Raw genomic sequence first — 25,792 nt, forward strand, 5'->3', positions numbered from 1 at the left:
TCGATGTTTCTAACTCTCTATCCCTCTCTCTTCCTCTCTGTAAAAAAATCAATAAAATATATTTTAAAAAAAAGTCCACTCTCTCTGAAAGACAGTTTTAAGTGAAAGAGAAAAGTAAGACACAAGAATTTTAACGTTATTTTGGTAGAGCAGGAAGTAAGTGAAAGCTCTTTGAGGAAGAGCCCAGTAAACTTGAATATAATGAATCTGGCGATGGTGTGTATAGAAGGGATCATAATAGGAACAGAGCCAGGACCAGAGCAGAGACCCAATGGCAAGGTTGGAAGGTAGGGTTTAAGTCTAGGAGTTGAGAAGTAGTGCCAACCTAAGCAAGTGTGATCTTAATAGGAATTAGTTATTATTTAACAGATGGGCCAACTGACTGATGGTTTTAAGAAAAGGCAAAGAACAGTATCAAGCTGGAAAACTAGGTAATCTCAAATATGGTAATACAATTAACAAAAGAAAGGACAGGAAACTGGTTTGGTGACAAAATGATGAGTTCAGTTAGCACATGACCAGTTCAGGTTGCCAGTGCAATATCCTGGTCAAGATTTCAAGGAGATAGGAACAAGGGGCTCAAACCCAAAAGTGATTCAATGCTAAGAGATGTAGATTAATAGTTTTATACAAGTGTAATGATTTCCAGTGTAACAGAGGAAAACAAATGTATATTAAATTAAAATAAACTACTTTACACTCTCTCAAATTCTAAATAATCCTGGCTTCAATCTTTTAAAATTGACTCTGAAAGGAAAAAAAAAAATGTCTTGCCTAAGGGAAAAAAACATCCAGGGACATCCCCAGTTGGGGGTATGCAGAAGGCAGCTGATCATTGTTTCTCTCTCATCAATGTTTCTAACTCTCTATCACTCTTCCTTCCTCTCTGTTAAAAAATCAGTAAAATATACTTAAATAAAAAAAGAATAACACCGGGCTCATGAACTATGAACTAAGCAAAAGTTAAGTCTTCAATGACACCCCCAACTCCTACTATCCCTGCTCTCTTGCTCTTTGCATCTCTTCGTCCATCAACACCTTGCTTCCTAAAACCTTGCACTAAGAGTAGTTGTATTTTAGGCTTTTCTCTAAGAAAGCCTAAATAAGTCCCCGCCCTTTTTGGAACAAGACATTTCTGGAACAGAAAGTACCTTCTGTTGCCCAGTACTGTAGTCAGATCATAAAACCTACCTGTGGGTAATCCTTTAAATTGCATCCAAGTATGCAATTTATCTTATTCCCATAAACAGTGATTTAGGTACAGAGCACCAAGTTGTTTGGGATCATCGACTTGTTAACTTGAGTTCAGCAAAGTGATTTGGAAAGAGTTCACCCAGGTTGAGACACCCGTGGATAACATACTTGCCTACTCAAAGGAAACCCCATTTCCAGAATGACAAAGACTGTGCCCCTGGCCTAGCGCCTGCAGGGAGCTCTAGAGGCGTGTGACACTGCGCTCTCCGTGACTTCTCCAGCCTCCCTCCCCAGCACAAAGGGGGCACCCACTGCTGGGTGACGTAGGTGACTGAACTCCAGTTTGCACCAAAGACACCTTTTGCGTTTTGGAGGGCTCCTGTCCTTAGCCCATCGCCTTACACTGAAGCGCTGGGGCCCGGAAGCCAACAGGCGAAGGAGGGAAACACCGCGCAGGAAACTGCGCGAGGGGCGCCCAGCAGCGTGTCCAGCCGGCGCCGCGGAGGCGCGGAAGCCCCGCCCCCGGCTCCCTTAGCCCCGCCCATCGGCCCCGCCCCTTCCCGGGCCGCGTACCCGCGCGCCCCGCCCGCGGACGGAAGCGAGAGCGAGACTGAACGCCTGACGTCAGGGCGACACGGCCAAACCTCGCCCAGAGCCAGGCGTGGACACCAGCCGGAGCGGCGGCGGCAGCGCAGGACCGCCGTGGCGCCGGGAGCAGCGACCCGGAGGGAGCGCGACGTGTGGGGCGACGCTGGCCACGGGGACCCGCTGACTGACAGCGTGAGAGGTGCGCGGAGGACGTGCGCGGCCGCCGAGGCAGGGGAGCGGCGGCGCGGCAGCCCCGCGGGGCGGGGGCCCGGGCGCCGGCTGAGGAGGGGAGCGAGTGGGGTGCGGCGCGGGCCGGGCGGGGCGGTCAGCGGCCCGCGGCCGGCGGCGATCGCTGTCGCCCGGAGCGCGGCAGGTGTGCGGGGGGCCGGGCGCCCGGCGGGCGGGCGCGCCTGCCTCTCGGGCCGGCGGGGGCTAGTCGCTGCCGCCGCCTCCGCCGCCGCGGGGGAGCAGCGCGCTTTTGCGGAAGGGGTCAAATGTCTGAAATATGGCGGAGGAAGGGAGAGCCCAGAGAGAGCCCGAGGACCCCCCCCCCCCTTCCCCTTTACCGCGCCCGATCCCTCCTGCCCGCGGCCGCCGCCGCCGCCGCTCGCTCCCCCGGCCGGGCTCCCCCGCCGCCGGCTCCCGGAGGACTCGTCCCCGCCCCCGGGCCCCCTCGCGGGCCGCCGCGGTCCCTCCCGGGTGTGGGTGGAAGTTAGAGCGGAAACCAGAAAGTTGTCTTTTGCGAAGACTCCGCTTCCCCCTCCCCAGCCCGGAGCCCGGACGGGGGACGTTCCGGGGGGGAAACCACTCCCCGGCGCCCCGCGGGCTCGAGCCTGACCGGGGAAAAGTTTGCCTGGACCGGGGCTGCTCTGCTCCGTTTGTTGCGGGAAGTGGCTGGAGGGCGGCGGCGGAGGGAGCCCCACCTAGTCTGGCAGCCGCCGCCGAGTTGAGGGAAAAGCTGTTAAAGGGGCCTTTCCCTTCGTCAGCAAGAGGAAATCTCTCTCTCTCTAACAGTGGAGGGAGGAAATCCAGGAAGTTTGTCCTCTTTTTACGCCATCTCCAAAGTGTCTGATCCTAAAAACGGACTGTCAGCGCCTTGAATTTTATGTTAAAGCTACCCCCGCCGTGAACCGGGCCTTCAGGATATTTCCTATGGGGGAGAAAAAAAAATACAAAACACAAACCTGATGGCTTTCGGAGAAGAAATCATCCTTGCTAGTTGAGGCAGATGATTTGCTTTCCCATTCTCTCTATTAGTTTGGGGGGAAGAAAAAAAAAATATATATATATACACACACACACACACACACATATATATATATGTATATATATATATATATATTTTGCCCTGTTTCTCATGAGCATCAGCAGTTGTTTTACAGTAACGGGAAATCGCTTTTTTTTTTTAAACGGGTAGAAAGTGTACCCTGAAGGTTGACTTTAATGTTTTAGAATTATCTCAGTCGAACTGGATTTTAGTTTTGCCAGTGGTATGTAACATAGATGGAGTGTTACAACTTAAAGCTTCTTGTAAATTTATTTTTAACCCTCTTTTTTTTGTTTTGTTTGTAATTAAAATGCTGTTTGGACTTGCTCAACAGAACCTTATCTTAGTAAGGAGTAACTTATAAAAAGGGAAGCTGAGCATTTAACTTCAAGTTCGCATCACTCCCAAAAGCTGACTCTTTGAATAGTACTTGAGTCACTATAGAGTCATGGGACTTTTTTCTTAAGGCCCGGAAAAAAGCTATTGAGATCATCCAGTCCCACCCTCTCATTTTATGGAGGAGGAAACTGAGGCCTAGGAAACAGAACTAGTCAGTGGTCCTGCTGACTTTTAGGACAGGAGTCTATCCCTAATAGGGAACCTAGAGGAAAAAAGGGGACATTTTACAGAGGATGGCATTCCCATCACACCCAAGGAAAGGTGGGTGCCTCAGTCAAATGGTGTGGGAGCACCACTTGGGTGATTTAATTCCCACGTATTAAGAGAGGACATTGCTACTCAGGAAATGAAATCAGTTTAAGGGCACAGAGCCCTGAGTGATAGTTTTATTTGATAGCTTTAAATCTCTGCACTATACGGTGTTTTCTCCTGCCATTTCTTGTTCGGCATTCACAATAAATTGTGAGGCTGCCCTATCTGAGGAGTCCCCAAAGTAAATCTTGGAAATACATATAGCTAGTTTGATTTTGGCATGTCATGTACCAGGATACAACCAAAAAGCCTAGTAAGAAATTGGCATAATTTTTAGATGTGGTATGGGACATAAAAAGTAAGCTCTTATCTTTTGCTTCCCCCACCCCCACCTAAAAAAGTCATCTCTTTTCCTGTCTATGACACATATCACTTCCTACCGTCTGTTATCTTTATATGTATTTTTGTTACGTATTCCACTAAATTGTGAAGTCCAAGGACAGGATGTGTTTCTTGTATGCCCCAAAGTACTGGCATGATACCTTGCACATAGAGAATACCAGTTTGTTAAATGTAAGCACCATGAGGGTAGGAACTTCATTCCTTTCATTCTCCACTGTATTCTTAGTTCCTATAACCTTGCTGTGCACATACTACTTAGCATTTAGATTTAGGGATTAATTGTAATGAACTTCAAGAGAGGATATTTGAGAGAAAACCTTGTAATCCTTCAAAAAGAAACATTTCCACAATGGCTTTGGAAAACAGTTCTTTACTATAGAATTTTGATATTTTCTCTTAGATATATAAGGAGAAGGAGGCCCCCATAGTAAGGACCTGTCTGTGTAGGAGGGCCTTGCCAAGTGTAATAAAGAAGTGGTCGTAAAAAAAAACCTTGATCCATGTACATAAAAATCTTACTAAATGTATCTTCCAATTTAATTCCTGGTTGGTAGGCCTGTGCATAGATTGAAAACAAGCTAACTAATTATACATGTTGTTTTAAATATAAAGTCTTAAGATTTGGATGAGAAACTGCTCATGTTCAGTTTTCTTTGTCTTTTAGTTGTAGGTGCTTGATAAATATCTGTAAAGGGAGTAAAATTAATCAGTGAAACTGGATCTGATACAAAGAGGATTTGGCTGATTTTACAAAGGTGTCATTTCTATACCCCTTCCCCCAAAGTTTAGTTTAAATAGACAAATTTATTATTGAATATCAAGATCTTACTGATATGCACTCATCATTTTCCTTAAGACTTAATGTTTTCCTGAGTGTGTATTGGTAGAAGGGTAGATATTGATCTATAATGTCTAGATTTAACTGGCACCAGGAATAGTTTAGTATTTATGAAATAAATATTCAAAAGCTGGTTTTTTTTCCATTATGACAATGATGTCACATGTTCAGTCTAGAAAAAAATATTGACCTTAAACTTTGTAAGGCTGTATAAGGTTGTGACTAAATAATGCCTTGATTTCCCCCCCTACTATCATTTATAGGACTCTGTGCTAGGTCTTAGAGATTAGAGTCAAGTTTTACTGTCTACCTTTCAAATTGAATTTCTTTTAGAAGTTAAGAAACAGACATTTGGCTAATGTAATGATTCATTGTAACATTGGAGAAGTTTTCCAATAAACAGGAGTACTTACCATGGCTTACCCTTGTGCTGAAAGCCTAATGTTTTTCCTGTCTTTGATATTTTGCACATTTATTGAAAGAGGATTAATTACCTTTTGAGGGCTAAAAACCTTTTATTAATTCTCTGGAAATTTCTTGAACAAAATGGAAGCAGTAGCTACACAGGATGAACTTATACATTTGCAGTTAAGGTTGACTTGATATATATACAGAGTGGGGCAAAAATGGGTTTACAATTGTGAATATTCGAAACACCATGTTTATTCTTGTATCACTATTTATTACTAGAAGCCTGGTACATGAAATTTGTGCCACCCCCTGCTGGCAGTCAGGGCCTATCAGCTGCCCACTGGGGCCTTCTTTCATCCCGCATGCCCCCTGGAGGTCAGCATACGTCAGAGCAAGGGATAAAACTCCCAGTTGAACTCCCGAGGGGACACTTTGCATATCAGCCTTTTATATATGTTTATATATGCACGAAATTCATGCACAGAGGAGGGGATTCCCTCAGCCCAACCAGGGACCCCTTAGGGGATGTCCAACTACCAGTTTAGGCCCAATCTCGCAATCTGGGACCACTGGCTCCTAACTGCTCATCTGCCTGCCTGCCTGATCACTCCTAACCTCTCTGCCTGCCTGCCTGATCGCCCCTAACTGACCTCCCTGCCGGCCTGATCTCACACCCAACTACTATTCCCTGCCGGCCTGATCTTGCCCCCAACTGACCTCCCCTGCCTGGCTGATCTCACCTCTAATTGTCCTCCCCTACTGGCCGGTTTGGTTCTGATTGGTTGGTTTCTATGCCAGTCATTGTCAAAAGCTTCTCCTCCTAGGCAACCATTTCACCTCACAGCTCACCCAGATTTGGTTCTGGTTGGTTGGTTTCTATGCTAGTCACTGTCTCTGGGGCTGATCACTAGCAGGGTCTCTCCCCCACCCCCACAGAGGCAGGCCCAGAGAGAAACAGGCGCAGCTGCTGGCAAAGCCCAGAAGGAAAAAGAGGCAATGGCTGATCAACAGCTGCACCGAAGGCTGCGGATCAGACCCTGCCTCTCTCTTCAGGCCTCTCTCTGGGCCTTATCCTCAGCCCCCACAACAGGCAACCCAGCACTGACTGCAGGACTGACTCCCAGTGTTCAGTCACGCCTTTGGTCAATCGTTATGGACCCCGAGGCTTTTATATATTAGAAAGGATTGCATTTTCATTTCAACTGTAAACCTCCTTTTGCCCCTATCCTGTATAATCTGTGACATATTTTATTGAACCTAGTTGAGCACTGATTTGTAAAACCAATCCCTTTAGTCATAGATTTCTATTATAAAGAAGAAAGGTTATGAGTAACTTTCGTGCTGCCTTTAAAAAATTTGAAGTCACTTTTTAAAATGTACCTCTAAAAAAAGGATACATCCTAACAATGGTTGTTTATTCCTGATGTTAGTCAAATTAAGGGTACACAGCAACTGATTATTATTTCAGTAGCAATTTAGAAAGAACTTTGCTTTGCTTCAGTAGAGTATCAAAACATTTTAAACTCTGTTTCCCAGGAACCTAAAAACTTATAAAAGGAAGAAGTGAAAATTCAGGAGAATGAATATACCAGGTTTTTAAATAATATTTAAATTATTTATCAAAAATAGAATACATACAACATGAATTGCAGAATTTCAGTCTGGTCAGTACAATATTCTAGAGTATTACCATGCTTTAAAAAATTGTTTGATTTATATGATGTGCTTGAGTACTAGGAATATATTCACTTTTAAATTAAGAATTTTAGTCTTTCTATTAGAGAGTAATTTTCTGGTGTTCTTATTTGAATTTTACATTGAGCTGGTTCCTTAAGGTTATCTTTGTAGTTATGCTATTTTATCATTTTGTAGTCCTGTCACTACATACACACACTGTCAGTGAGACTTTTTGAATTTAAACTGGATTCTGATCTTATGAAATAACTTGTTAGGTAATCTTTTTCAGTGTTGGGGGATTAAATGGGTTTTAATGTACAAGTATACTGAATAAAGATGATAAAGGAAAAGAGCATCTATTAAAAGCAGTTTTAAATTATTTTGATCACTAAACTGCTGTCTTAGAATCATCATTTTTACCAGTGAGCTGATTGCCCCATTGGTAATCTATTGGTGGATTAGCTGTATCTGTTGCTTCTTAATCTTGTTGGAAGGGAAAAAAGATGAAAGAAAATCTGTTTTGTTCATTAATAGCAGTTTTTGGCCAAAGCTTCTGGAGAGGAAATGGAAAATGTTATGTAAAATAAAATTCCAATTATCTGTAGCTTCTAAAATTTATCCTCATTTTTATATTTTTGAAGTAACTTTATCCTAAAAAAGGGGGGGGGGGAAATTTGTGTGACTTTGTAAAAGTTTTAGTTAATGGGACTGAGATGACTAATAAAAACTACTAATGATGATTAATAATTCTTTTCATTTAGTTAATAGATTTTAGGTGTCAAAATCATATCTATATTTCATCCAACTGTTACCTACTGGTATGCTTTTAGATTATAGTGAGAATATTACTGTTACTACATAGTTACTGCTTCTAAGATTAAAAGTTATTAGTGATATTAAGCACCCTAGCAACAATAGCAAAACTCAGGAACCTTTCAAGAATCTTGAATTTTGTACTATATAGATAGTAAGGAAGGATAGGGATGGAGTATATAAATGTGTGTATTATTTTCTTCGGCTCTTGAAATTTTGAATTTGTATTGGTAAAACTGATTGAGTTTTTAAATATGTTTGTCTTTCTAGTTTTCTTATTAAAGTGTTTAGAATATGAAAAAGTATAAAGAAAATTAATATCACTTGGAATACTACCAGTACAATGAATTTTTAGGGCAATTTGTATTTCCCTTTCTGAATCTTTCCTACCTCCTTGCTTCCTCAGTGGGAAAGAAGACACATACTAGAGTTGTTGAAGATTAAATGGAGTATTATTCACAAACTAGAGGCCCAATGCATGAATTTGTGGATGGGTGGGGTCCCTCAGCCCGGCCAGCAATTGGGCTTGTCTTGCCCAGGTTGGTGGGTGGTGGGGGGAGTGGACTGTGGGAGGTTAGCCAGCCAAGGGATGTTGGCTTTGGGAGCGCACTGACCACCAGGGTGCAACTCCCGTGTTGGGCATCTGCCTCCTTGTGGTCAGTGCGCATCATATTGACCTGTTGACCAGTTCCGTCAACTGGTCATAACAGTCACTCAGGCTTTTATATAGATAGATGGTAGGTAGGTAGGTAGGTAGATAGATGGATGTTTACTAAATATGCTAATATAGTATTACTTTTTATTATAATGTTCTTATTGCCCTGTAGCATTGCTACTCCCAGTTGAAGTTTATTTGGTTATTTGATTTTAAGATTCCCATTAAGATATGAATGAAAAAAATTATGATTGTGAAAAGCTTAACAAATAAATTATCTAGCTCAGTGATTTTCAAAGGTGGAAGGAATCCTGGAGATTGCCTAGACATTTTCAGGAAGTCTGCAAGTACAAAACTATTTTTACAGTAATACTGGGACCAGTTGGTTATAGTTCAGTGGTTGAATGTCAACTTATGAACCAGGAGATCACAGCTGGATTCCAGTCAGGGGCACATTCCTGGGTTATGGTCTCAGTACCCCAAGTAGGGTGTGCAGGAGGCAGCCAATCAATGATTCTCTCTCACCCTTTCTCTTTGAAATCAATAAAAATATATTTAAAAAATAATAATACTGAGATGTTCTTTGCCTTTTCCATATGTTGACATTTGTACCAATGGTACAAAAGCAATGGTGGGTAAAACTTCTGACACCTTAGAATAAGTCAGGTCAGAGCACCACACTGTGAGTAATCATTATATTCTTCACTACCATGCACTTACAATTTAAAAAGCAAAAACAGCTTTCACTGGTTTGGCTCAGTGAATAGAGCTTCACCCTGTGGACATGGGCTTAATCCCCAGTGGGAGGTGGGCAGAAAGCAGCCATCAATAATTCTCTCTCATCATTGATGTTTCTATCTCTAGCTCCCTCTCCCTGTCTGAAGTCAATAAAAATGTATTTTAAAAAAATTAAAAGCAAAAACAAAACTTAAAATTTTTGCCTAAATGCAGCTTTAAAAAAAAAAAAAATTCTTCACCTGAGGATATATTTTCCACTGCTTTTCAGAGAGTAGATGATAGGGTAAAGGAAAAGGAGAAGAGAGAAAGTGAGTGAGCAAGAGAAACATTGATGTGAGAGAAAGACATTAATTGATTTCCTCCCCCATGTGTCCTGGCCAGGCCAGGGATTGAACTTGCAACCCAGGTATGTTAAGCCAGACCCTTTGATGCTTGGGCCAACACTAACCAGCCAGGGGGAAGAAGTAAACATTTTTTAAATTAAATCTCAACACTTGACAAAATTCGAAGTATGCTTAAAACACTTTTTGTTGTCATTGTTGTCTCCAGGAAAAGCATTTATGTGATTATTTGAATTGCAAGTTGGACTGGCCATTTTTTTAATGAACACCATTTTTACTTGAAAGAATCCCTGACAAACTATAGTTATTTGGATTTGGGTATTAGGCTGACGTTTTTCTCAAAAATAAAGTGAGCCTGTTGCTTTCAGGAAAAGATTGATAGTATTTATGGCCAGTGATAAAATTAGAGGCCACTACGCTCTTGACAGCTTCTTGTTATTTAAAAGATTCTTTTGATGATGTTGGTGATGTTAATGAGTATGTTTTTGTTTTTAACACAATGTAATGAAGTGTATCAGTATTGGAAGATCTATGTAACTCTGTGAACCAGTATTTTCCAAGCGACTAAACATAATATTACAAAATCATGCTTAGATGAGAAATTTTTCCACAGTTCTACCTAGACCAGTGGATTTTAATGTTAAAGAGAATATCATTGGTACCGTTTCTTAGTTCAATATATTGCAACCAGTTGTCCAGTTTTGGTGTAGTAGTAAAGGAAAACATCCACAATTATCTGGAAAGGCTAATAAAAGATTCTGTCTATCTGGTTATTCACTTTTTTCTTTTTATATTACTCATTTTTTCCATGCTATGCTGAATGTCTAACATCATTTTTAAATTTTATTTTATTTGTTTATTTACTTATTTTGAGAGGAAGAGAAGAATAGGAACCATGGATATAGGCGAGGCAGTGTTTTCATGTGCTTTTATCTTGAAATCTTATTAACATAGAAACATTTTAAGTTTAATTTCTTTGCAGTCTTTTGATTGTCCATTCACCTTTTAATCACACAGTAGTAGATTAGGTAATTGATATTTTTAAGCCTTTTTTTGTTTTCATTCTTGTTTTGTACACCTGGTTACTCATAGATAGATTGTATGTGTGTCCAGGTTTTCGCATAATCTTAAAAGAGCAGTTTTGTTTTGTTTTATCCTCACCCAATTATACAATATGTTTGTTGATTTTAGAGAGAGGGGAAGGGAAAGAGGGAGAGAGAAAAATTGGTGATCGGTTGTGTCCCAAACACTCCCAGATTCTGAACAGGATCAATCCCTAAACCTAGATATGTGCTCCAACCAAGAATGGAACCTTTGGAAAGTAGGGGATGATATTCCAACCAACTAAGCCACCACGCCAGCGGATTTTTAAGATAATAGTTGACTTGCACAATTTCAGGATATGGGACAACTTTTTTTATAAGTGAAGCTATGGACTTTTTCCTATTGAAGTTTAATGTCTCTGTTTGACCTGAGAATTTGGTGTGTTGTCTACTTTCAGTAGATCCTTTTCCAAAAGAAGTGATAATGGATAATGTTCTTACCTTCTGGGAGATAACTGTTTCTTTTAATGTTTATTTAAGAGTTGTAGCTATTTTTGTTAAACAACTTTTTATAAACCTCATGTCATAGGACAATTCCAAATTTTAGGTTAAACTGCATTTGGGTCAAGTAATAAGTTGCAGATTATGAAAGAAGAAAGGTAAATTATAGTTTACACTCAATTTCTTGGAAATTTAGTGCCATTTATTTCCCTGGAGATAATAAAATTGGTGTGTTCTGTGAAGAACGAGGGTATTGAATCTGAGCATCACTATTTGATTATGGTTGACTTCAGAGGAAAAGGAGGGGGTGTAGAGTGATATAGAGAGGAATAAGTGTATTAAGGGTCTCTTCAGGCAATAAACATCATAGTACTCCTGCCTACTGGAGCTTGATCCCACAGGAAGGGGGGAATTTAATAAGGAGTTTTAGTTCTCCCTCTCTTACTTAATAATAGACAAACATGTAAATTGACCATACCTCTGCTACGCCCACCAACTGATCAGAGTGAATATACAAATTAACCATCAAAGATGGCAGTTAATTTGCATACACAAGCACCAAGCGATAGGGCGGGATGCTTTCCTCACCATGACACAACGCAGGCATTCCACCCCCTGTCTCAGGACCTCTGGGCAGTGTGGGAAGGCAGGGCCTAAGTGGAAAGAGGCAGCTCCCGGGGTGGGCCGGAGGGAAAGGCGGTGCTGGCAGCAGGGAAAGGAAGGCCCATTCTAGCACGAATCTCCGTGCATCGCGCTTCTAGTATTAAATAATCAACTGGTCAGTTGTTCTATCCCTTCTGAATTAGGGAACATACTGAAATGATATTTTATGTCCGGGGCATCCGTATTAGTCACAAGATTACCCCTGGCTATTGCTTATGCAGCTTTAGTTGCTTTTAGTTTAAAAAACATTTTTATGAAATTTTGTCTTATTTCAGATTTTTTTATACTTAAGGGTGGTGGTGGTTGTTGTCTTCCAAGAGCCCAGTCACCTTACTTCATCGCCTTAAGTAAAGAGAAGACAAGTTTGTAAGTTTTTCAACATAGAAGAGCATTTATAACGTTTTTCTATTGTTTTCATGAAAGTGATGATGGTGAATAATAGATCATGAAGAGGTGGAAAGGGCAATAAGTAGAGCAGAAAAGAGTGAGGATAGTGAGTAGGAGGGTCTCATTCTAAATGAACAGGGCTATCACTGTTTAGTTTAGAGTTCTGGTTTGAACAGGAAGGATAAAAACTTTGGAAAGCACTTGTGGGTGGGGGGGCTAGAAGAGGTTTATGGGGGCAAAGGAGTACCTAATACTTTCAACAATAAGTTTTTGGGGTTTTGTTTGTTTGTTTGTGTTTTGTTTATTTTTTTAGTAAAAAGAAGAACAAGCTGAGGGGGGGAAAGAAAAGCTTTTGTGATAGATCTTTTCCTCCAGAGGGCCCCATGTATATGACAAATTGATATTATCTATCTTAGAGATTATGGTGTTAAAGTTTCATTACTAAGCAGAGTGAGTTGAAAGTACCGTACTTTTCTTTTTTTTTTTTTACTTTGCAACAGGTCCTTATGTACTTTTCTCTGCTCTGTGTGTACACATTTCATTTTAGTCATAGTTTTATCTGATTTTTTTTTTTTTTTTTTTTTGAGCATGAGGGGTAAATCTGAAAAGTGATGTGCTAATTTTGATTAGTTGCTAGACCTTTGATTCCAACCTGTTGTCTTCAATATAGTATGGTTAGTGGTAATAACTTTGATCTGGGTGCCCTAAACTTCCCTTCTCTTTCTGGCACTGGCTGTGAAACCTTGAACAGGTAGAAAAAGTTTAAATGAATGGCTGTTAAGGCCTTTCAGAGCACTAAAATCCTGTATTACTGTGATGTTGCCTTTGATAAAGCAGGCAGTCATCTGTTGTCTGGACTCCTACAGGAGCTTCCTAACTTGTTTACATTCCTGTCCTCCTTTTACCTCAGTCTCCATCCAGAAGACAGTCCCTTTTTAAAAATGTAAATCAGATCATGTAATGCATGCCAGTCCCAGTTTCCCCCCATTGACTTAAAATAAAAATCAGATTCAGTTCTTACCTATTATTTCACTAGTTTACCTCCTTTCACTAAGCTCTAGATATAATGTACTTTCATTTTTAATTAAGTATAGTTGATATACAATACTGGACTTCTTTCTGATCTTGACTGGGGTCCTTTATGGCCTTTTTAGTTTGGGTGCTTACACCTACTTTCTATCATAATCTTTCCTCGTTGTCTGCAATTCTGCCTCAGTCTCAACATTGGATCTCAGTTCAGATGTCATATCTACAAAGTTTTTCCTGACTACCTTATATAAAGACACATTCCCCTTTGTTACCTTCATAGTTCTTATCACACTCAATAATTTTATTTGTCTGCCTGGCTGGTGTGGCTCAGTGGTTGAGCATCAACATATAATCCAGGAGGTCCCTGTTCGAATCCATGTCAGGGCACAGGCCGGAGTTTTGGGGCCGATCCCTGGTGGAGCATGCAGATCCCTGGTAGAGCATGCAGGAGGCACCGGATCAATTAATTCTCTCACCATTGATGTTTCTGTCTCTCTCTCCCTCTCCCTTTCTGAGATCAATAAAAAATATACTTAAATAATTATATTTGTCAATTTATCCTCTCTTTCCCTCTAAATTATTTGTGTCAGCAGGACAGGAATACCTTGTCACTTTTACTAGTACGACACAATCTCAAATGGTTACCCAGTTACTGGCACATAGTAAATGCACAAAAATTATTTTAATTGAAATAATACATAAAGTCGCGGAAACGGGTTTGGCTCAGCGGTAGAGCGTCGGTCTGCGGACTGAAGGGTCCCGGGTTCGATTCCGGTCAAGGGTATGTGCATTGGTTGCGGGCATATCCCCAGTAGGGGGTGTGCAAGAGGCAGTTTCTCTCTCATCAACATTTCTAGCTCTCTATCTCTCCCTTTCTCCTCTCTGTAAAATATCAATAAAATATATATTTTTTAAAAATACATAAAGTGTTCAGTGGTTTGTTTTTACCAATTTCCACCATAGGCTACCTTTATATAATTTTAAAGTGTTATGCCTATTTCCAACTGTAATTCCTCATTTAGAGATTCTATCTCTTGAGGACTCTTTCATCTGACTGCATGTTATTAAGAGGTGGTTCTCAGTTACTATTGGGTCTAGTAATAATGTCGTTTTTTAACATTCGTTTAAAATCTTGCTTGGCGTTGACTTGTATTGACATAACCTTCAAACACGTGGTATCTACAGAACGTGTGAAGTGCAATTAACAAGTTTTGCTTGAAAAAGTTTGTGTTTGGCTTGGTTTTTGTTGCAAAACTAGGGCTAAGAAGATGGCGGATGAAGAGCATATTTGGCACTGCATGCTTTACGAGTTCCAATTAGGAAGAAAAGCAAGTGAGGCTGCAAAAAACATTGTAGTGCTCTTGGTCAAGATGCAGTTAGCACTAGAAAATGCCAGCGTTGGTTTGAGAAATTTCGCGAGGGAAATTTTTCGTTAGATGACAAGAGTGGTTGAGGCCTTGTGTCCAATTTTGATCAAGAAGCTCTTCAAGCTCTTTTGGTGCAAAATCCTCAAATTACCCAACAAGAGCTTGCGACAACTTTAAATTGTTCACAAAAAAACAATTTCCAATCAATTGCGTGCACTTGGCAAAGTCCAAAAGTTTGGAAAATGGGTTCCTCATGAGTTGACCGACAACAACCGTAATCAAAGAGTCACAATTTGCAGTTCGCTCCTCTCTCGTCAAAACCGTTTGCCGTTTTTAGAGCAAATTGTTACCGGAGATGAAGAATGGGTGCTGTATGTTAATTTGAAAAGGCGGCCTCAATGGTTGGACAAAAATGAGGCTCCGCAGCCCACGCCAAAACCTGACTTGCATGCGAAAAAAGTGATGTTGTGTGTTTGGTGGAATTTTAAAGGAATTCTTCATTATGAACTTTTACCATCTACCCAAACCATTACAAGTGCAGTGTATAGTGCCCAATTGGAAAGGTTAGCCCAAGGTTTAAGAGAAAAAGAACCCGCGCTGATTAATCGGAGCGTAATTCTTCACCACGATAACGCACGACCGCATACTGCAAGAATCACTGCTGAAAAACTGCGCCAGTTGGAATGGGAAGTTCTCCCTCAACCTGTATATTCTCCTGATATTGCCCCTTCCGATTACCATTTGTTTCGTTCTTGGAAAAAAATTTAATAATGAAGAATGCCTCAAAAATGCATTGACCAAATTTTTTGCATCAAAATCACAAGAATTTTACAACAGAGGGATTAAAATGCTTCCTGAGCGTTGGGCACAAGTAGTAGAAAACAATGGCAACTATATTGTTGATTAAATTTTGTTGTATTGTTTAAATAAATTCGATTTAAAAGTATTAGAAAACGGCATTAATTATTACTAGACCTAATATTATAGGATTAAATTGAAAATTTAGGCACAAAGGGTTCTTAGCAAGGGCATGAGAAGTTCATGTGAAATGTAAATAGCAGTTTAAAATAAGTCCCCACATGAGTAATTTTGATGATTTCTTATAGAGTCAGAGAAAAGAACTGAAAACTCTTAGGTTCTCACAGTCCAAGAAGACTTTAAAAATAAGGTGGAGTCTTACATGATATTAAAGGGATATGTAAATTTTAGGCTAACTGTGAATCTTGCAAAGTATGTTCAAGGGAATGTGTTTCTGTAGTAGATATCCATCAAATGGATTATAGGTCCATAATCTTGGTGCCAGGTATTTTGGAATTCAGAATTTTGGGGAAAGATTTGTTTTGAATTTTGGTAAGATTATAATTAAGCACTTAATATTTCTAAAGTGAAATATGAATAGTCACACTAAATAGGATACATTAAATAGTCTCATACCAGTGCTTAGGTGAAGTTTTGCTGTGTATAAACTTTATATCAGGTCAGGTTTTGTCTCCAAATTGAGAAACTTTCAGGTTTCCAAAATTTTAGGATTTCAGAATCCTGAAGTCCAAAATCATTACTTTGTGTCTTTGGGAAGGACATGGAGACTTGAAAAATGTTACTTTAAAGCAACATTGCTTTTAGCTTAGAAACAGTCTCTACCAAGGAATTATTTTTTATACTGGGGGGAGGGGAGGTGGAGTGTACTACTAGGGTGATGAGCATTTAAGGGAATGGGGGAACCTCTTAATTCCATAGTTATATATCAATTAAATGATGCATTTAATTGATATATAATGATGCATTTGTCTATATAAAAGCCTGGAAAATAGAAAGTTTTTGGTGTTTTTTTTTAAATGTTCAGTGATTACCTCATATTTTAGCCACAATTTCTTCATATATATATATATATATATATATATATATATATATATATGTGTGTGTGTGTGTGTGTGTGTATATATATGTGTGTATATATATATATATATATATATATATATATGTATTATTGATTCCCCCCCCACACACACACACACACAGTAAGGGAAAGGGAAAGTTAGAAACATGGATGAGAGAGATGTGCTGGGGATGTGCTCACAACCAAGGTACATACATGCCCTTGACTAGAAATCGAACCTAGGACCCTGAGTCTGCAGGCCGACACTCTATCCACTAAGCCAAACCAGTTAGGGCCACAATTTCTTCTTGATAGATTTTTAAAGTCTTATAAGATTCTGTGCCATTTTTCTCTCAATTGATAAGTTTTCTAAGGATTATATGATGCATTTAATTGTAAAGTAAAATTAAGTTTTTACTTCAATAAAATATTAGAATAGGAATATTACAGGACTAACATAATCTCTATTTAAAAATCTATGATGGAATAAATCACTTGGTATTGACAGAAAAGAAGTTAAATAATTGAAAATACACTTCTGAAACAGGATTGCAAGAAGTGCCTGCCTACTTTTTGTGTTTTCTCCATATGCTCTGCTTATTCTAACAGCCTAATTAACATCCAAACTTCAGTTCTCATTGCCCTTCACCATTCATTTGATGTCACTAATGTCCAAGATTGCAAAAGCGTATGTGCTGCTGTTTTGTTTGTTTTTTGTGTGTGTGGTAGTTTTTTTTATGCTGTTTTTTGCATATCTCATTAAATTGCAAAGACAGGCATTTTTCAAAACTACTTTTAAAAAATATATATGTTTTATTGTTTTTTTTTACAGAGAGGAAGAGAGGGATAGAGAGTTAGAAACATCGAACAACTGCCTCCTGCACACCTCCTATTGGGGATGTGCCTGCAACCAATGTATATGCCCTTGACCGGAATCAAACCTGGGACCTTTCAGTCCTCAAGCTGATGCTCTATCCATTAAGCCAAACCAGTTAGGGCCAAAGCTACTTTCAAAAAAGTACTTACTGAACTAATAAATATCAAGTAAGTGAAATAATGTATTGAAAGCTAAATATAAGCATTATTTATGACTTATAATGTGTGGCATGTTTTTTATTTTTCTAAGTGATCTTTATTTTCCTGGATATTAACTGCATTTTTAAATAAACCGAAGAGGGTAGATTATAAAAAGAATAATTGTTAAGTTAGTTAAAACAACTTCATAAAGAAAATGAGTTGCACAAGCCAGTATGGGCATTAAGCAGCTAGCATAAACTGCTTGGATTGAGATATTTTAAATTATTCAAGAAAGTTATGGAAAGTACCTGGGCTTCCACTCGTTTTTTTTTAAGTTGGTTAATTTTTCTCCTCTGAACCTTTGGCGTGTTTACTGGGGAATTTTCCATTAAGAATGTCCTGATTTTGAAATTTTATTTAGAATATAATTTAGTCATGCAAATGATAAACCCACAACCTAAAATAATGGCGTTTTTATTATGGTTTCAAATGCATTTGGGGGCAGTCATGTTAAGCTTTGTCATTTCATTCTGGTAAGGTTAAAAGTAAAATGAAATAAAATATTTTTGTAGTCATTTGTTCCTTCTCTATTAGAAGACACTAATTGCATTTATTTCTGAATTTAGCCTTATGTTGAAACAGACTGTAAAATTATGTTTTAAAAGTTTTCCCATCCTTGTGGGGAGAGGTATATTGTAAAATCTGAGAATTTATATTAAAAGAAATATTTTGCCCGGCCAGTATGGTTCAGTGGTTGAATGTTGACCCATGAACCAGGAGATCATAGTTCAATTCAGAGTCAGGGCACTTGCCCAGATTTCGGGCTCAGTGGGGAGGCGTGTCGGAGGTAGCCATTCGATGATTCTTATCATTGATGTTTCTATCACTTTCTCTCTCTGAAATCAATTTTTAAAAAATAGAATTATTTGTGGCATTCTTCCATTCATCAAAGTTCTAATTAATCTGCTAGCACTAAAGTGCTTCACCTATGATTTCTTATACCTCTGCTCCAATAGCTCATAAATTATATTTGTATGTTTTTGCTTAAAATACAGGAAAACAAATAAGTTCCCTAATGAATGGGGATATCTCTGAGATTGATGTCATTATCTTATTCTGAATCTATTCAGCAAACATTGTCATTGAGCACTTTGTGTAGTGTTAAATTCTGGAGTCACAAATTCAGGAGACTTGGAAAAGTGGCTTCAGTAGGAACATAGACATCTAGTCTTCTTTCTCCCAATAATGGTTATCCCTTTGCAATGGTGGGATCTCTTTTCTTTTTTCTGTGATTATGGAAACTAACACATTAACAGCAGGCTATTTAAATTACTGAAGAATCTGCCCTGGCCCATGTGGTTCAGTTGATTAGACACCTTCCTATGCACCAATAGGTTGCCAGTTTGATTCCCAGTCAGGTCATGTGTCCGAATTGCAGACTCTATCCTGGTAACGGACATGCAGAAGCCAGCTGATCAATGTTTCTCTCTCTCTCCCTCTCTAAAAATCAGTTTTAAGAGAGCAAGCACAGCCCTAACCCATTTGGCTCAGTGGATAGATAGAGCGTCAGTCTGCAGACTCAAGGGTCTCTGGTTCGATTATGGTCAAGGGCACGTACCTGGTTGCAGGCACATCTCTAGTAGGGGGGTGTGCAGGAGGCGGCTGGCTGATGTTTCTTTCTCATCCACATTTCTGACTCTCCCTCTTCCTTCCTCTCTGTAAAAAATAATTAAAAAATATATATTTTTAAAAAGCAAACACACACACTCCCTACTATAATGAGAAATGTTACTAATGACCACTGCTCTCATTATTAAATCATTGAACTAGGCTTCTGGTTCTTCAGATTTAAATTTGATATGACCTTGACACATCCCCTGCCACTCATTCCCAGTAGTGACTGTTTTGCCACCTCTTCAAGTACCCCATTCATGGTTCCTTCCTGTCATGCCTCGGTGTAACTCCATATGGGCCAGACTACATCTTCCAGAAAGTTATATAGTGTTCACATTTATCTTTAGAGACTCACAGTGTCTGAGAAGACAGACTTAAATGAAACTTGGTGAGCAACCTTGCTTTATAAAAATGAAAGTGTCAGGTCCTAGCTTTCAGTTTCTCTTATAGCTGGAGTGCAAGTACTTGATATAGGTCTAGCAAACAAAGGAATAATCTGAAGAGAAACTGCCCTAATGGCATTAATGCTTTAATGTTAGACTATTTATTAACTATTTCCAGAATTAAAGTGGGCAGATTCAATAGGTTAGATTTAGCTTCATATGCAAAAATATCCTTTATTTTATCTGTCAAGTTGATGAAATTTTTTAATATGTTGGGGGCTTACCTTTTTGCCATAGGTTCTCCTAATAATACTACTTTATCGTCTTCATGAATGGCCTTAAACAACTAAATCTATTCACTGGTGAATAAGGTGCCTTTTGAATGAATGTTGTAAAAACAAGCAACATCGCTGTGCTGGAACCCAATCATTGTTTTTGGTAGACATTCTCCAAGCATTCAAGTGAACTATTCTCAGTGGTTTTTTTCAGAGTTCTTTTGTGGAGGTTTTTTGGGTTATTGTTGTTTTCATATTATTTTGCAGGTAATTCATCTTTGTAATATTCAGACAACAGTACTAGCTGTTTAAAATGAAGTAATCTACATTTTAAATAGATAGCACTAGACATTTTGAAATATTTTTAGAGTTTCAACCCTGATTCTCCTTCCCCTAAACCACAGTTGATATTGATAATTGAGAACTGAATTCTTTCCTTTTGAGTCCAGAGTTGGCCTCAGAATCATTCTGTCAACATAGGAAACATTCAAACTTTTGTTACCAGTTGGGGAACTTCCCTTGTCCCCACTTGTTGCCAGAGAACATGGGCTTCTTGCGATGTCATAAGCAAAAGAATTTTCTGAGATTCGCACAGGAGAATGAGATACTGCAGAAAGCTTTCTGTGGAATCAAACCCCTGAGTTCCAAGGTCCCATTTCCCTTTGTCCGCCAAGGAAGAAGCCCAGCTAGGATTAAAGGCGTTGCCCAGAGTTTCCATCCCATGTCTGCACAGTCCAGTCAGCATCAGGCTAGCTTAGCTTGTGTTCCCAACTGCAGTCCTTCAGTCCATTACATGGCCATAGGCCATGCAGCCTCTAAGGCCAGTCACATGGCTATGGAGGGAACATGGGCGAATGTAAGAGAGCAAACTCCTTTGGGGGATTATATATTCCCAAATTTTCATGGGCTTGCTGTGGCTCTGTTCCCCCTAGCCAATGATCTCTCTTCCCAGGTTTGACAGGCAGGCACCTTCCCTACCTCACTGCGTCACTGTGCTTGCCTCCATCTCCCCTTTGTTGGTTCCCAGGGGAGTGTAGACTTGCAGCTTCCTAGTGCAGCTGTCCAGATGGCTGTGCTTATAATATCTGGCTTCCCTTTTGCTCCTTATTATTAATAGCTAGCTAATTACAATGGCAAAACCAATTTTTTAATATTTTAGTTTATTTGAGCCAAACTGTCAACAATTGCCAGGAAGCAAAATCTCAATGAAATGAGAAAATGCTCTAGAGTAGGGGTGTCGAACTCAATCAGAGAAGGGGCCAAAATCTAAAATCCAGCCTAAATCGCGGGCCGAATGGTTTACTGAACAGTCATAAACTGTCATTGTGATGGAAACGCAGCGGAGTGCAGTGATGACAGCACGATGCGGGCCACATTGCAAGGCCTGGCGGGACGGATTTGGCCCGCGGGCCTTGTGTTTGACACATGTGCTCTAGAGAATGACAAGTGTTTGTTTGCTAATCCTCACACAAGGACATTTTTCCCATAGATTTTTCCAGGAAGTGGAAAATATGTAGGGAAGGAGAGAGAAACATTGATGTGAGACACATCATACCCCAAACGGGATTGGTTGCTTCCCACACATACCTCAAACGGGACCAGGCATCGAACCTGTCACCTAGTTATGTGCCTTTTTCCAAAATCAAACCCAGGATTTGGTGTGACACTCTAATTACTGAGCCCCATTAGCCAAGGCCAGAGAATGGCAGTTTTGCATCTTACTTTATATATTCCATCAAAAGAGGAGACATAAGTCCAGCCAGCCATGGTTCAGTGGTTGAGTGTCAACCTATGACCCAGAAGATCACAGTTCAGATTCCTGATAAGGGCACATGTCTGGGTTGCAGGCTTGATCCCCAGTTAGGGGAGCTGATCAGTGATTCTCATCATTGAAGTTTCTCTCCCCCTCTCCCTACCTCTCTGAAATACACACACACGCACGCACTAGAGGCCCGGTGCATGAGATTCGTGTGAGGGGCTCAGCCCTTGCAGCTGCAGCTTTGTCTAGAAGGTTGCCCCAAGGTCATCTGGTCTAATTAACATATTATGCTTTTATTATTATAGTTGGCTAATATGCATAGTGTATCCTTGGGAATTCGACCAGAGACCAGAGTTCAATTGCTCACTATGATTGTGCTGACCACCAAGGGGCAGCGTGGAATGAAGGAAGGCCCCAGTCGGCCCTGATCCCTGGCCAGGCCTAGGGACCCTACCCATGCATACTGGACCTCTAGTGAGTGAGTGAGAGAGAGAGAGAGAGAGAGAGAGAGAGAGAGAGAGAGAGAGAGAGAGGGAGGGAGAGAGAAAGAGAGAGAGAGAGAGAGAGGACACACAAAAAAAAGAGAGAGAGAGAAGAAGACATAGTGGGATAGTGGGTTACATAAAATCTATTGGTGATAAATTAGGAAATTGGGAGAAAGCAAAGAAACTTGGGATTGGATAGAAAGTAAAATGATAAGACATTTTTTTACATAGGTTTGTATAGGATGGTTGAAGTCAGCAATTAATAACAGTCAGGGAGTTTGTGGTCTCATCTCTGATGTAGTCCCTGTACTTTGAGGGGTCTAAAAAGAGAAATTACTTTGACATTTCAAAGGTTACATTATTGTAGATGCACAAAGACAATAGACAGGCTTAATTGGTAAGGTGAAAATTGACCTGTCAGGGAAAATTCTAGCCTAGAACATGATTACCTGCCATAAATTGCTTTTAGTTAAAAAGTTTTAATATCAGACCATCCTTTGTGATTATTTTAGGTCCTCAAGTGTGTAAGGCTACCATTCAGGCCTTCCCTGAGCCTGTCATGTTTAGTATGTGGACCCTTTTTATCCACAGTTCTTAATTTTGTTGTCCAGGTAACATAATGTTTTGAGTTGGTGTTTGAGCTAAAACCCACTGGCTACCAATGAATTAATGGGCAAAATCTCTCCTTATCTCTTCCAGGCTGTCTAGCGTGTAGGGCAGGTATCAGCAAATAGGCTTTGTGGACCATACAAGTCTCTGTCATAACCACTCTACTCTGCTAATGCTGTTTTGGGTAAACCACGGACAATATGCAATTGAATGGCTGTGTTTTGACATAACTTTATTTACAAAAAGATAGGCAGCGATGGGAGTTGACTTTGAGGGCTGGAGTTTGCCAACCCTTCCTCTAGGAGGGTAAGAAACTGGTTTTGATTCACTCTATAATAATTGCTTCTGTATTCCACGCACTGTGTTAAGTTTTAGTTGTACAGCAATTAGCATACACAGTGAGATATTTAAGCCCTGAGTATTTTTTATGCACATAGCAGATCCAAAGCAGGTTGAGGAAAAATATGGCCATATATCTGCCTTATTTGTGAGATCTTAGGTAAATACCCTAAGTGCCATGTTCTATGGTAATCATATTAACTAAAAGTAATCTCAGTATGCTTTAGATACCAGATGCTGTGGTATCAGTTAGCATCCTGTTGTGAAAAATAGGGAGCATAAGATATGTGCATTTCGTGTCTGCACTCTTGCACACATAGTATCTATTATATTTACAATAATATTCACACAATGTTGTAGAATAAAGCTGAAATTACCAGTTACCTTAACTGTCTTTTGTCAGTTTCTTATAGTTTTCTTCAGATCTACGCAGTGCATGATTCTGACCTCTTAATTTTGGTTTTCATCACCTTTTTGTAGGTTTTTGTTGTAAACCAATTTATGTACTTTAAGAGTATAGCATACTGATCATGTTTTTGTTTGTTTGTTTGTCTGTTTTTAAGTGATTTTAAATATATATTTTTTTACAGAGAGTAGGAGAGAGGGATAGAGAGCTAGAAACGTCGATGAGAGAGAAACAGCGACCAGCTGCCTCTTGCACACCCCCAACTGGGGATGTGCCTGCAACCAATGTACATGGCCTTGACCGGAATCGAACCTGGGACCTTTCAGTCCACAGACCGACACTCTACCACTGAGCCAAACCTGTTTTGGCTGATCATGTTGTTTTAATAAAATGTTAAATGAACATTTCTAGATGTATTGTCAAAACTTCTCTCAGAACTTCCTAAAAATATATATATATTTTTATTGATTTCAATGAGGGAGAGAGAGATAAAAACATTAATGATGAGAATCACTGATCGGCTGCCTCCTGTAGGCCCACTACTGGGGTCAAGCCCACAAACCAAGGAATTGAACTGTGACCTCCTGGTTTGTAGGTTGACACTCAACCACTGAGCCTTGCCAGCCAGGCAGAACTTTGTAAATTCATTTTTTTTTTTTAAATATATTTTATTGATTTTGTACAGAGAGGAAGGGGGAGAGATAGAAAGTTAGAAACATCGATGAGAGAGTGTCATCGATCAGCTGCCTCTTGCACACCCCCTACTGGGGATATGCCCGCAACCAAGGTACATGCCCTTGACCGTAATCGAACCCGGGACCCTTCAGTCCCCAAGCCGACGCTCTATCCATTGAGCCAAACCGGTCTCGGCTGTAAATTTATTTTTTAAGTACTTTTAGTTTTCTCAGAGCTGGTGTGTTTTTCTTCAAAATGTGTAGTAAGTACTATTGCTTACCAAATGAGTCAAGGCTCTTGACCAATACTCAGAGATCTCTCTTAATTTTAAACTACCGCTGTTTTTATTTTTCTGTTCCTTTGCACATTGAGATGCAGTCACACCCTACTTTCTATTGTTGTCTAATCTTATTCCTACATTTTGCTGCCTTTTATGCCTTTGCTGTCACCTTTCTTTTCCATGGTATGTTTTTTCCTATTCAAATGCTGTAACTTTCATTCATTTGCCACCTTCTTCATCAATCTATCTGGCCTTTCTTCTGAATTTCCTTAATATTCTTGTGTTACTCGTGGTAGTTTCCATATTTGTATGTCTCATCTTTTCTACAAAATTCTAAGCTTCTTGAGAGCAAGTATATTTTGTTTATCTTTGTAACCTTCATGGTGACTTCACTTAATGCATATTCAAATACTGAGTAGATGAAAGGTACACTTTTCTAATTAAGCAAGTGTTTCTTGGCATAAATGTCCTTGGATTTTATCCAAATGAGAAAATGCATGTCCAAAGTGTAAAGGCTATCCAGATATTGTCTGTTTCTATAAACACTCAAACGTGCTCTCAGTTTCTATCAAGATGTATCCACCCAAAATAACTAGCTAGGTTGTTTTGCCCTGGACTGAGGATTTTGTGAGACACAAGACTTTTCAGTACTAAAACCAGGACCTGTTGGTTACCCTGATTTCACTTAATGTAGCCATCTCCTTTACATATCACTGTGCTATAGTTCAAAGGAAATGTAATGAATGCCTGGTAACTAGGTGATTGACTTTGTAGGGGGGGATTATTGGGGCTTTTATTAATTAAATTTCTGAATATTATTTTAGACAGATATTCTTTAACGTTCAAATAAAAATATCAAAATACTTTATTAATTCATCTATTTAAGGATATGTTTATGATATAGCATAATTAATTTTTAATTAATAATTTCATACTCTTAGATAATAGTACTTTTACTCTTTTTTTTAATTCAACACATATTTTTTTTAATATTGTTGATTTCAGAGAGGAAGAGAGAGAGAGATGAAAACATCAATAATGAGAGAATCATTGATTGGCTGCCTCCCGCATGTCCCCTACTGGGGATCAAGCCGACAACCTAGGCATGTGCCTTTGACCGGAATCGAACCTGGGATCCTTCAATCAACATTCTGACACTCTTATCTACTGAGCCAAACATGCTAGGACACTAATACTTTATTTAAATGTGTTTTATTAGCTATAGCAAGGTCTGAGGCAACCTTAAAGTTTTCTTCATTGCCTTTAAAGGGGTTTAAGTTTTGGTAATAGATTTGGAGACAGTTTCTAAAGAAATGTCTAGGATGGTCTATCCTTGTCATTGTTTTCCTGGAATTAGCATTAGTACGTGATAATCCTCTCTAATAAAAGAGAAACATGCAAATTGACCGTACCTTCGCCACACTCACAAGCCACGCCCACCAACCAATC

At 39.6% G+C, this 25,792-nt stretch overlaps 1 protein-coding gene across 2 annotated transcripts in view; it reads left to right on the plus strand.

Annotated features, from left to right (window-relative positions):
- The first annotated feature begins 1,840 nt into the window (after positions 1 to 1,840).
- RAP1B (RAP1B, member of RAS oncogene family) overlaps positions 1,841 to 25,792 on the plus strand; it is a 49,432-nt gene continuing 25,480 nt past the window's right edge. For both annotated transcript variants that reach the window (XM_036456652.2, XM_036456654.2), the window contains exon 1: positions 1,841 to 1,981. The gene's annotated coding sequence lies outside the window, so the exon portion shown is untranslated. The remainder of the gene's footprint in view (positions 1,982 to 25,792) is intronic.

Source organism: Pipistrellus kuhlii, unplaced genomic scaffold, assembly GCF_014108245.1.
Source record: "Pipistrellus kuhlii isolate mPipKuh1 unplaced genomic scaffold, mPipKuh1.p scaffold_m20_p_3, whole genome shotgun sequence".
In the NCBI taxonomy this organism is placed as follows: Eukaryota; Metazoa; Chordata; class Mammalia; order Chiroptera; family Vespertilionidae; genus Pipistrellus; species Pipistrellus kuhlii.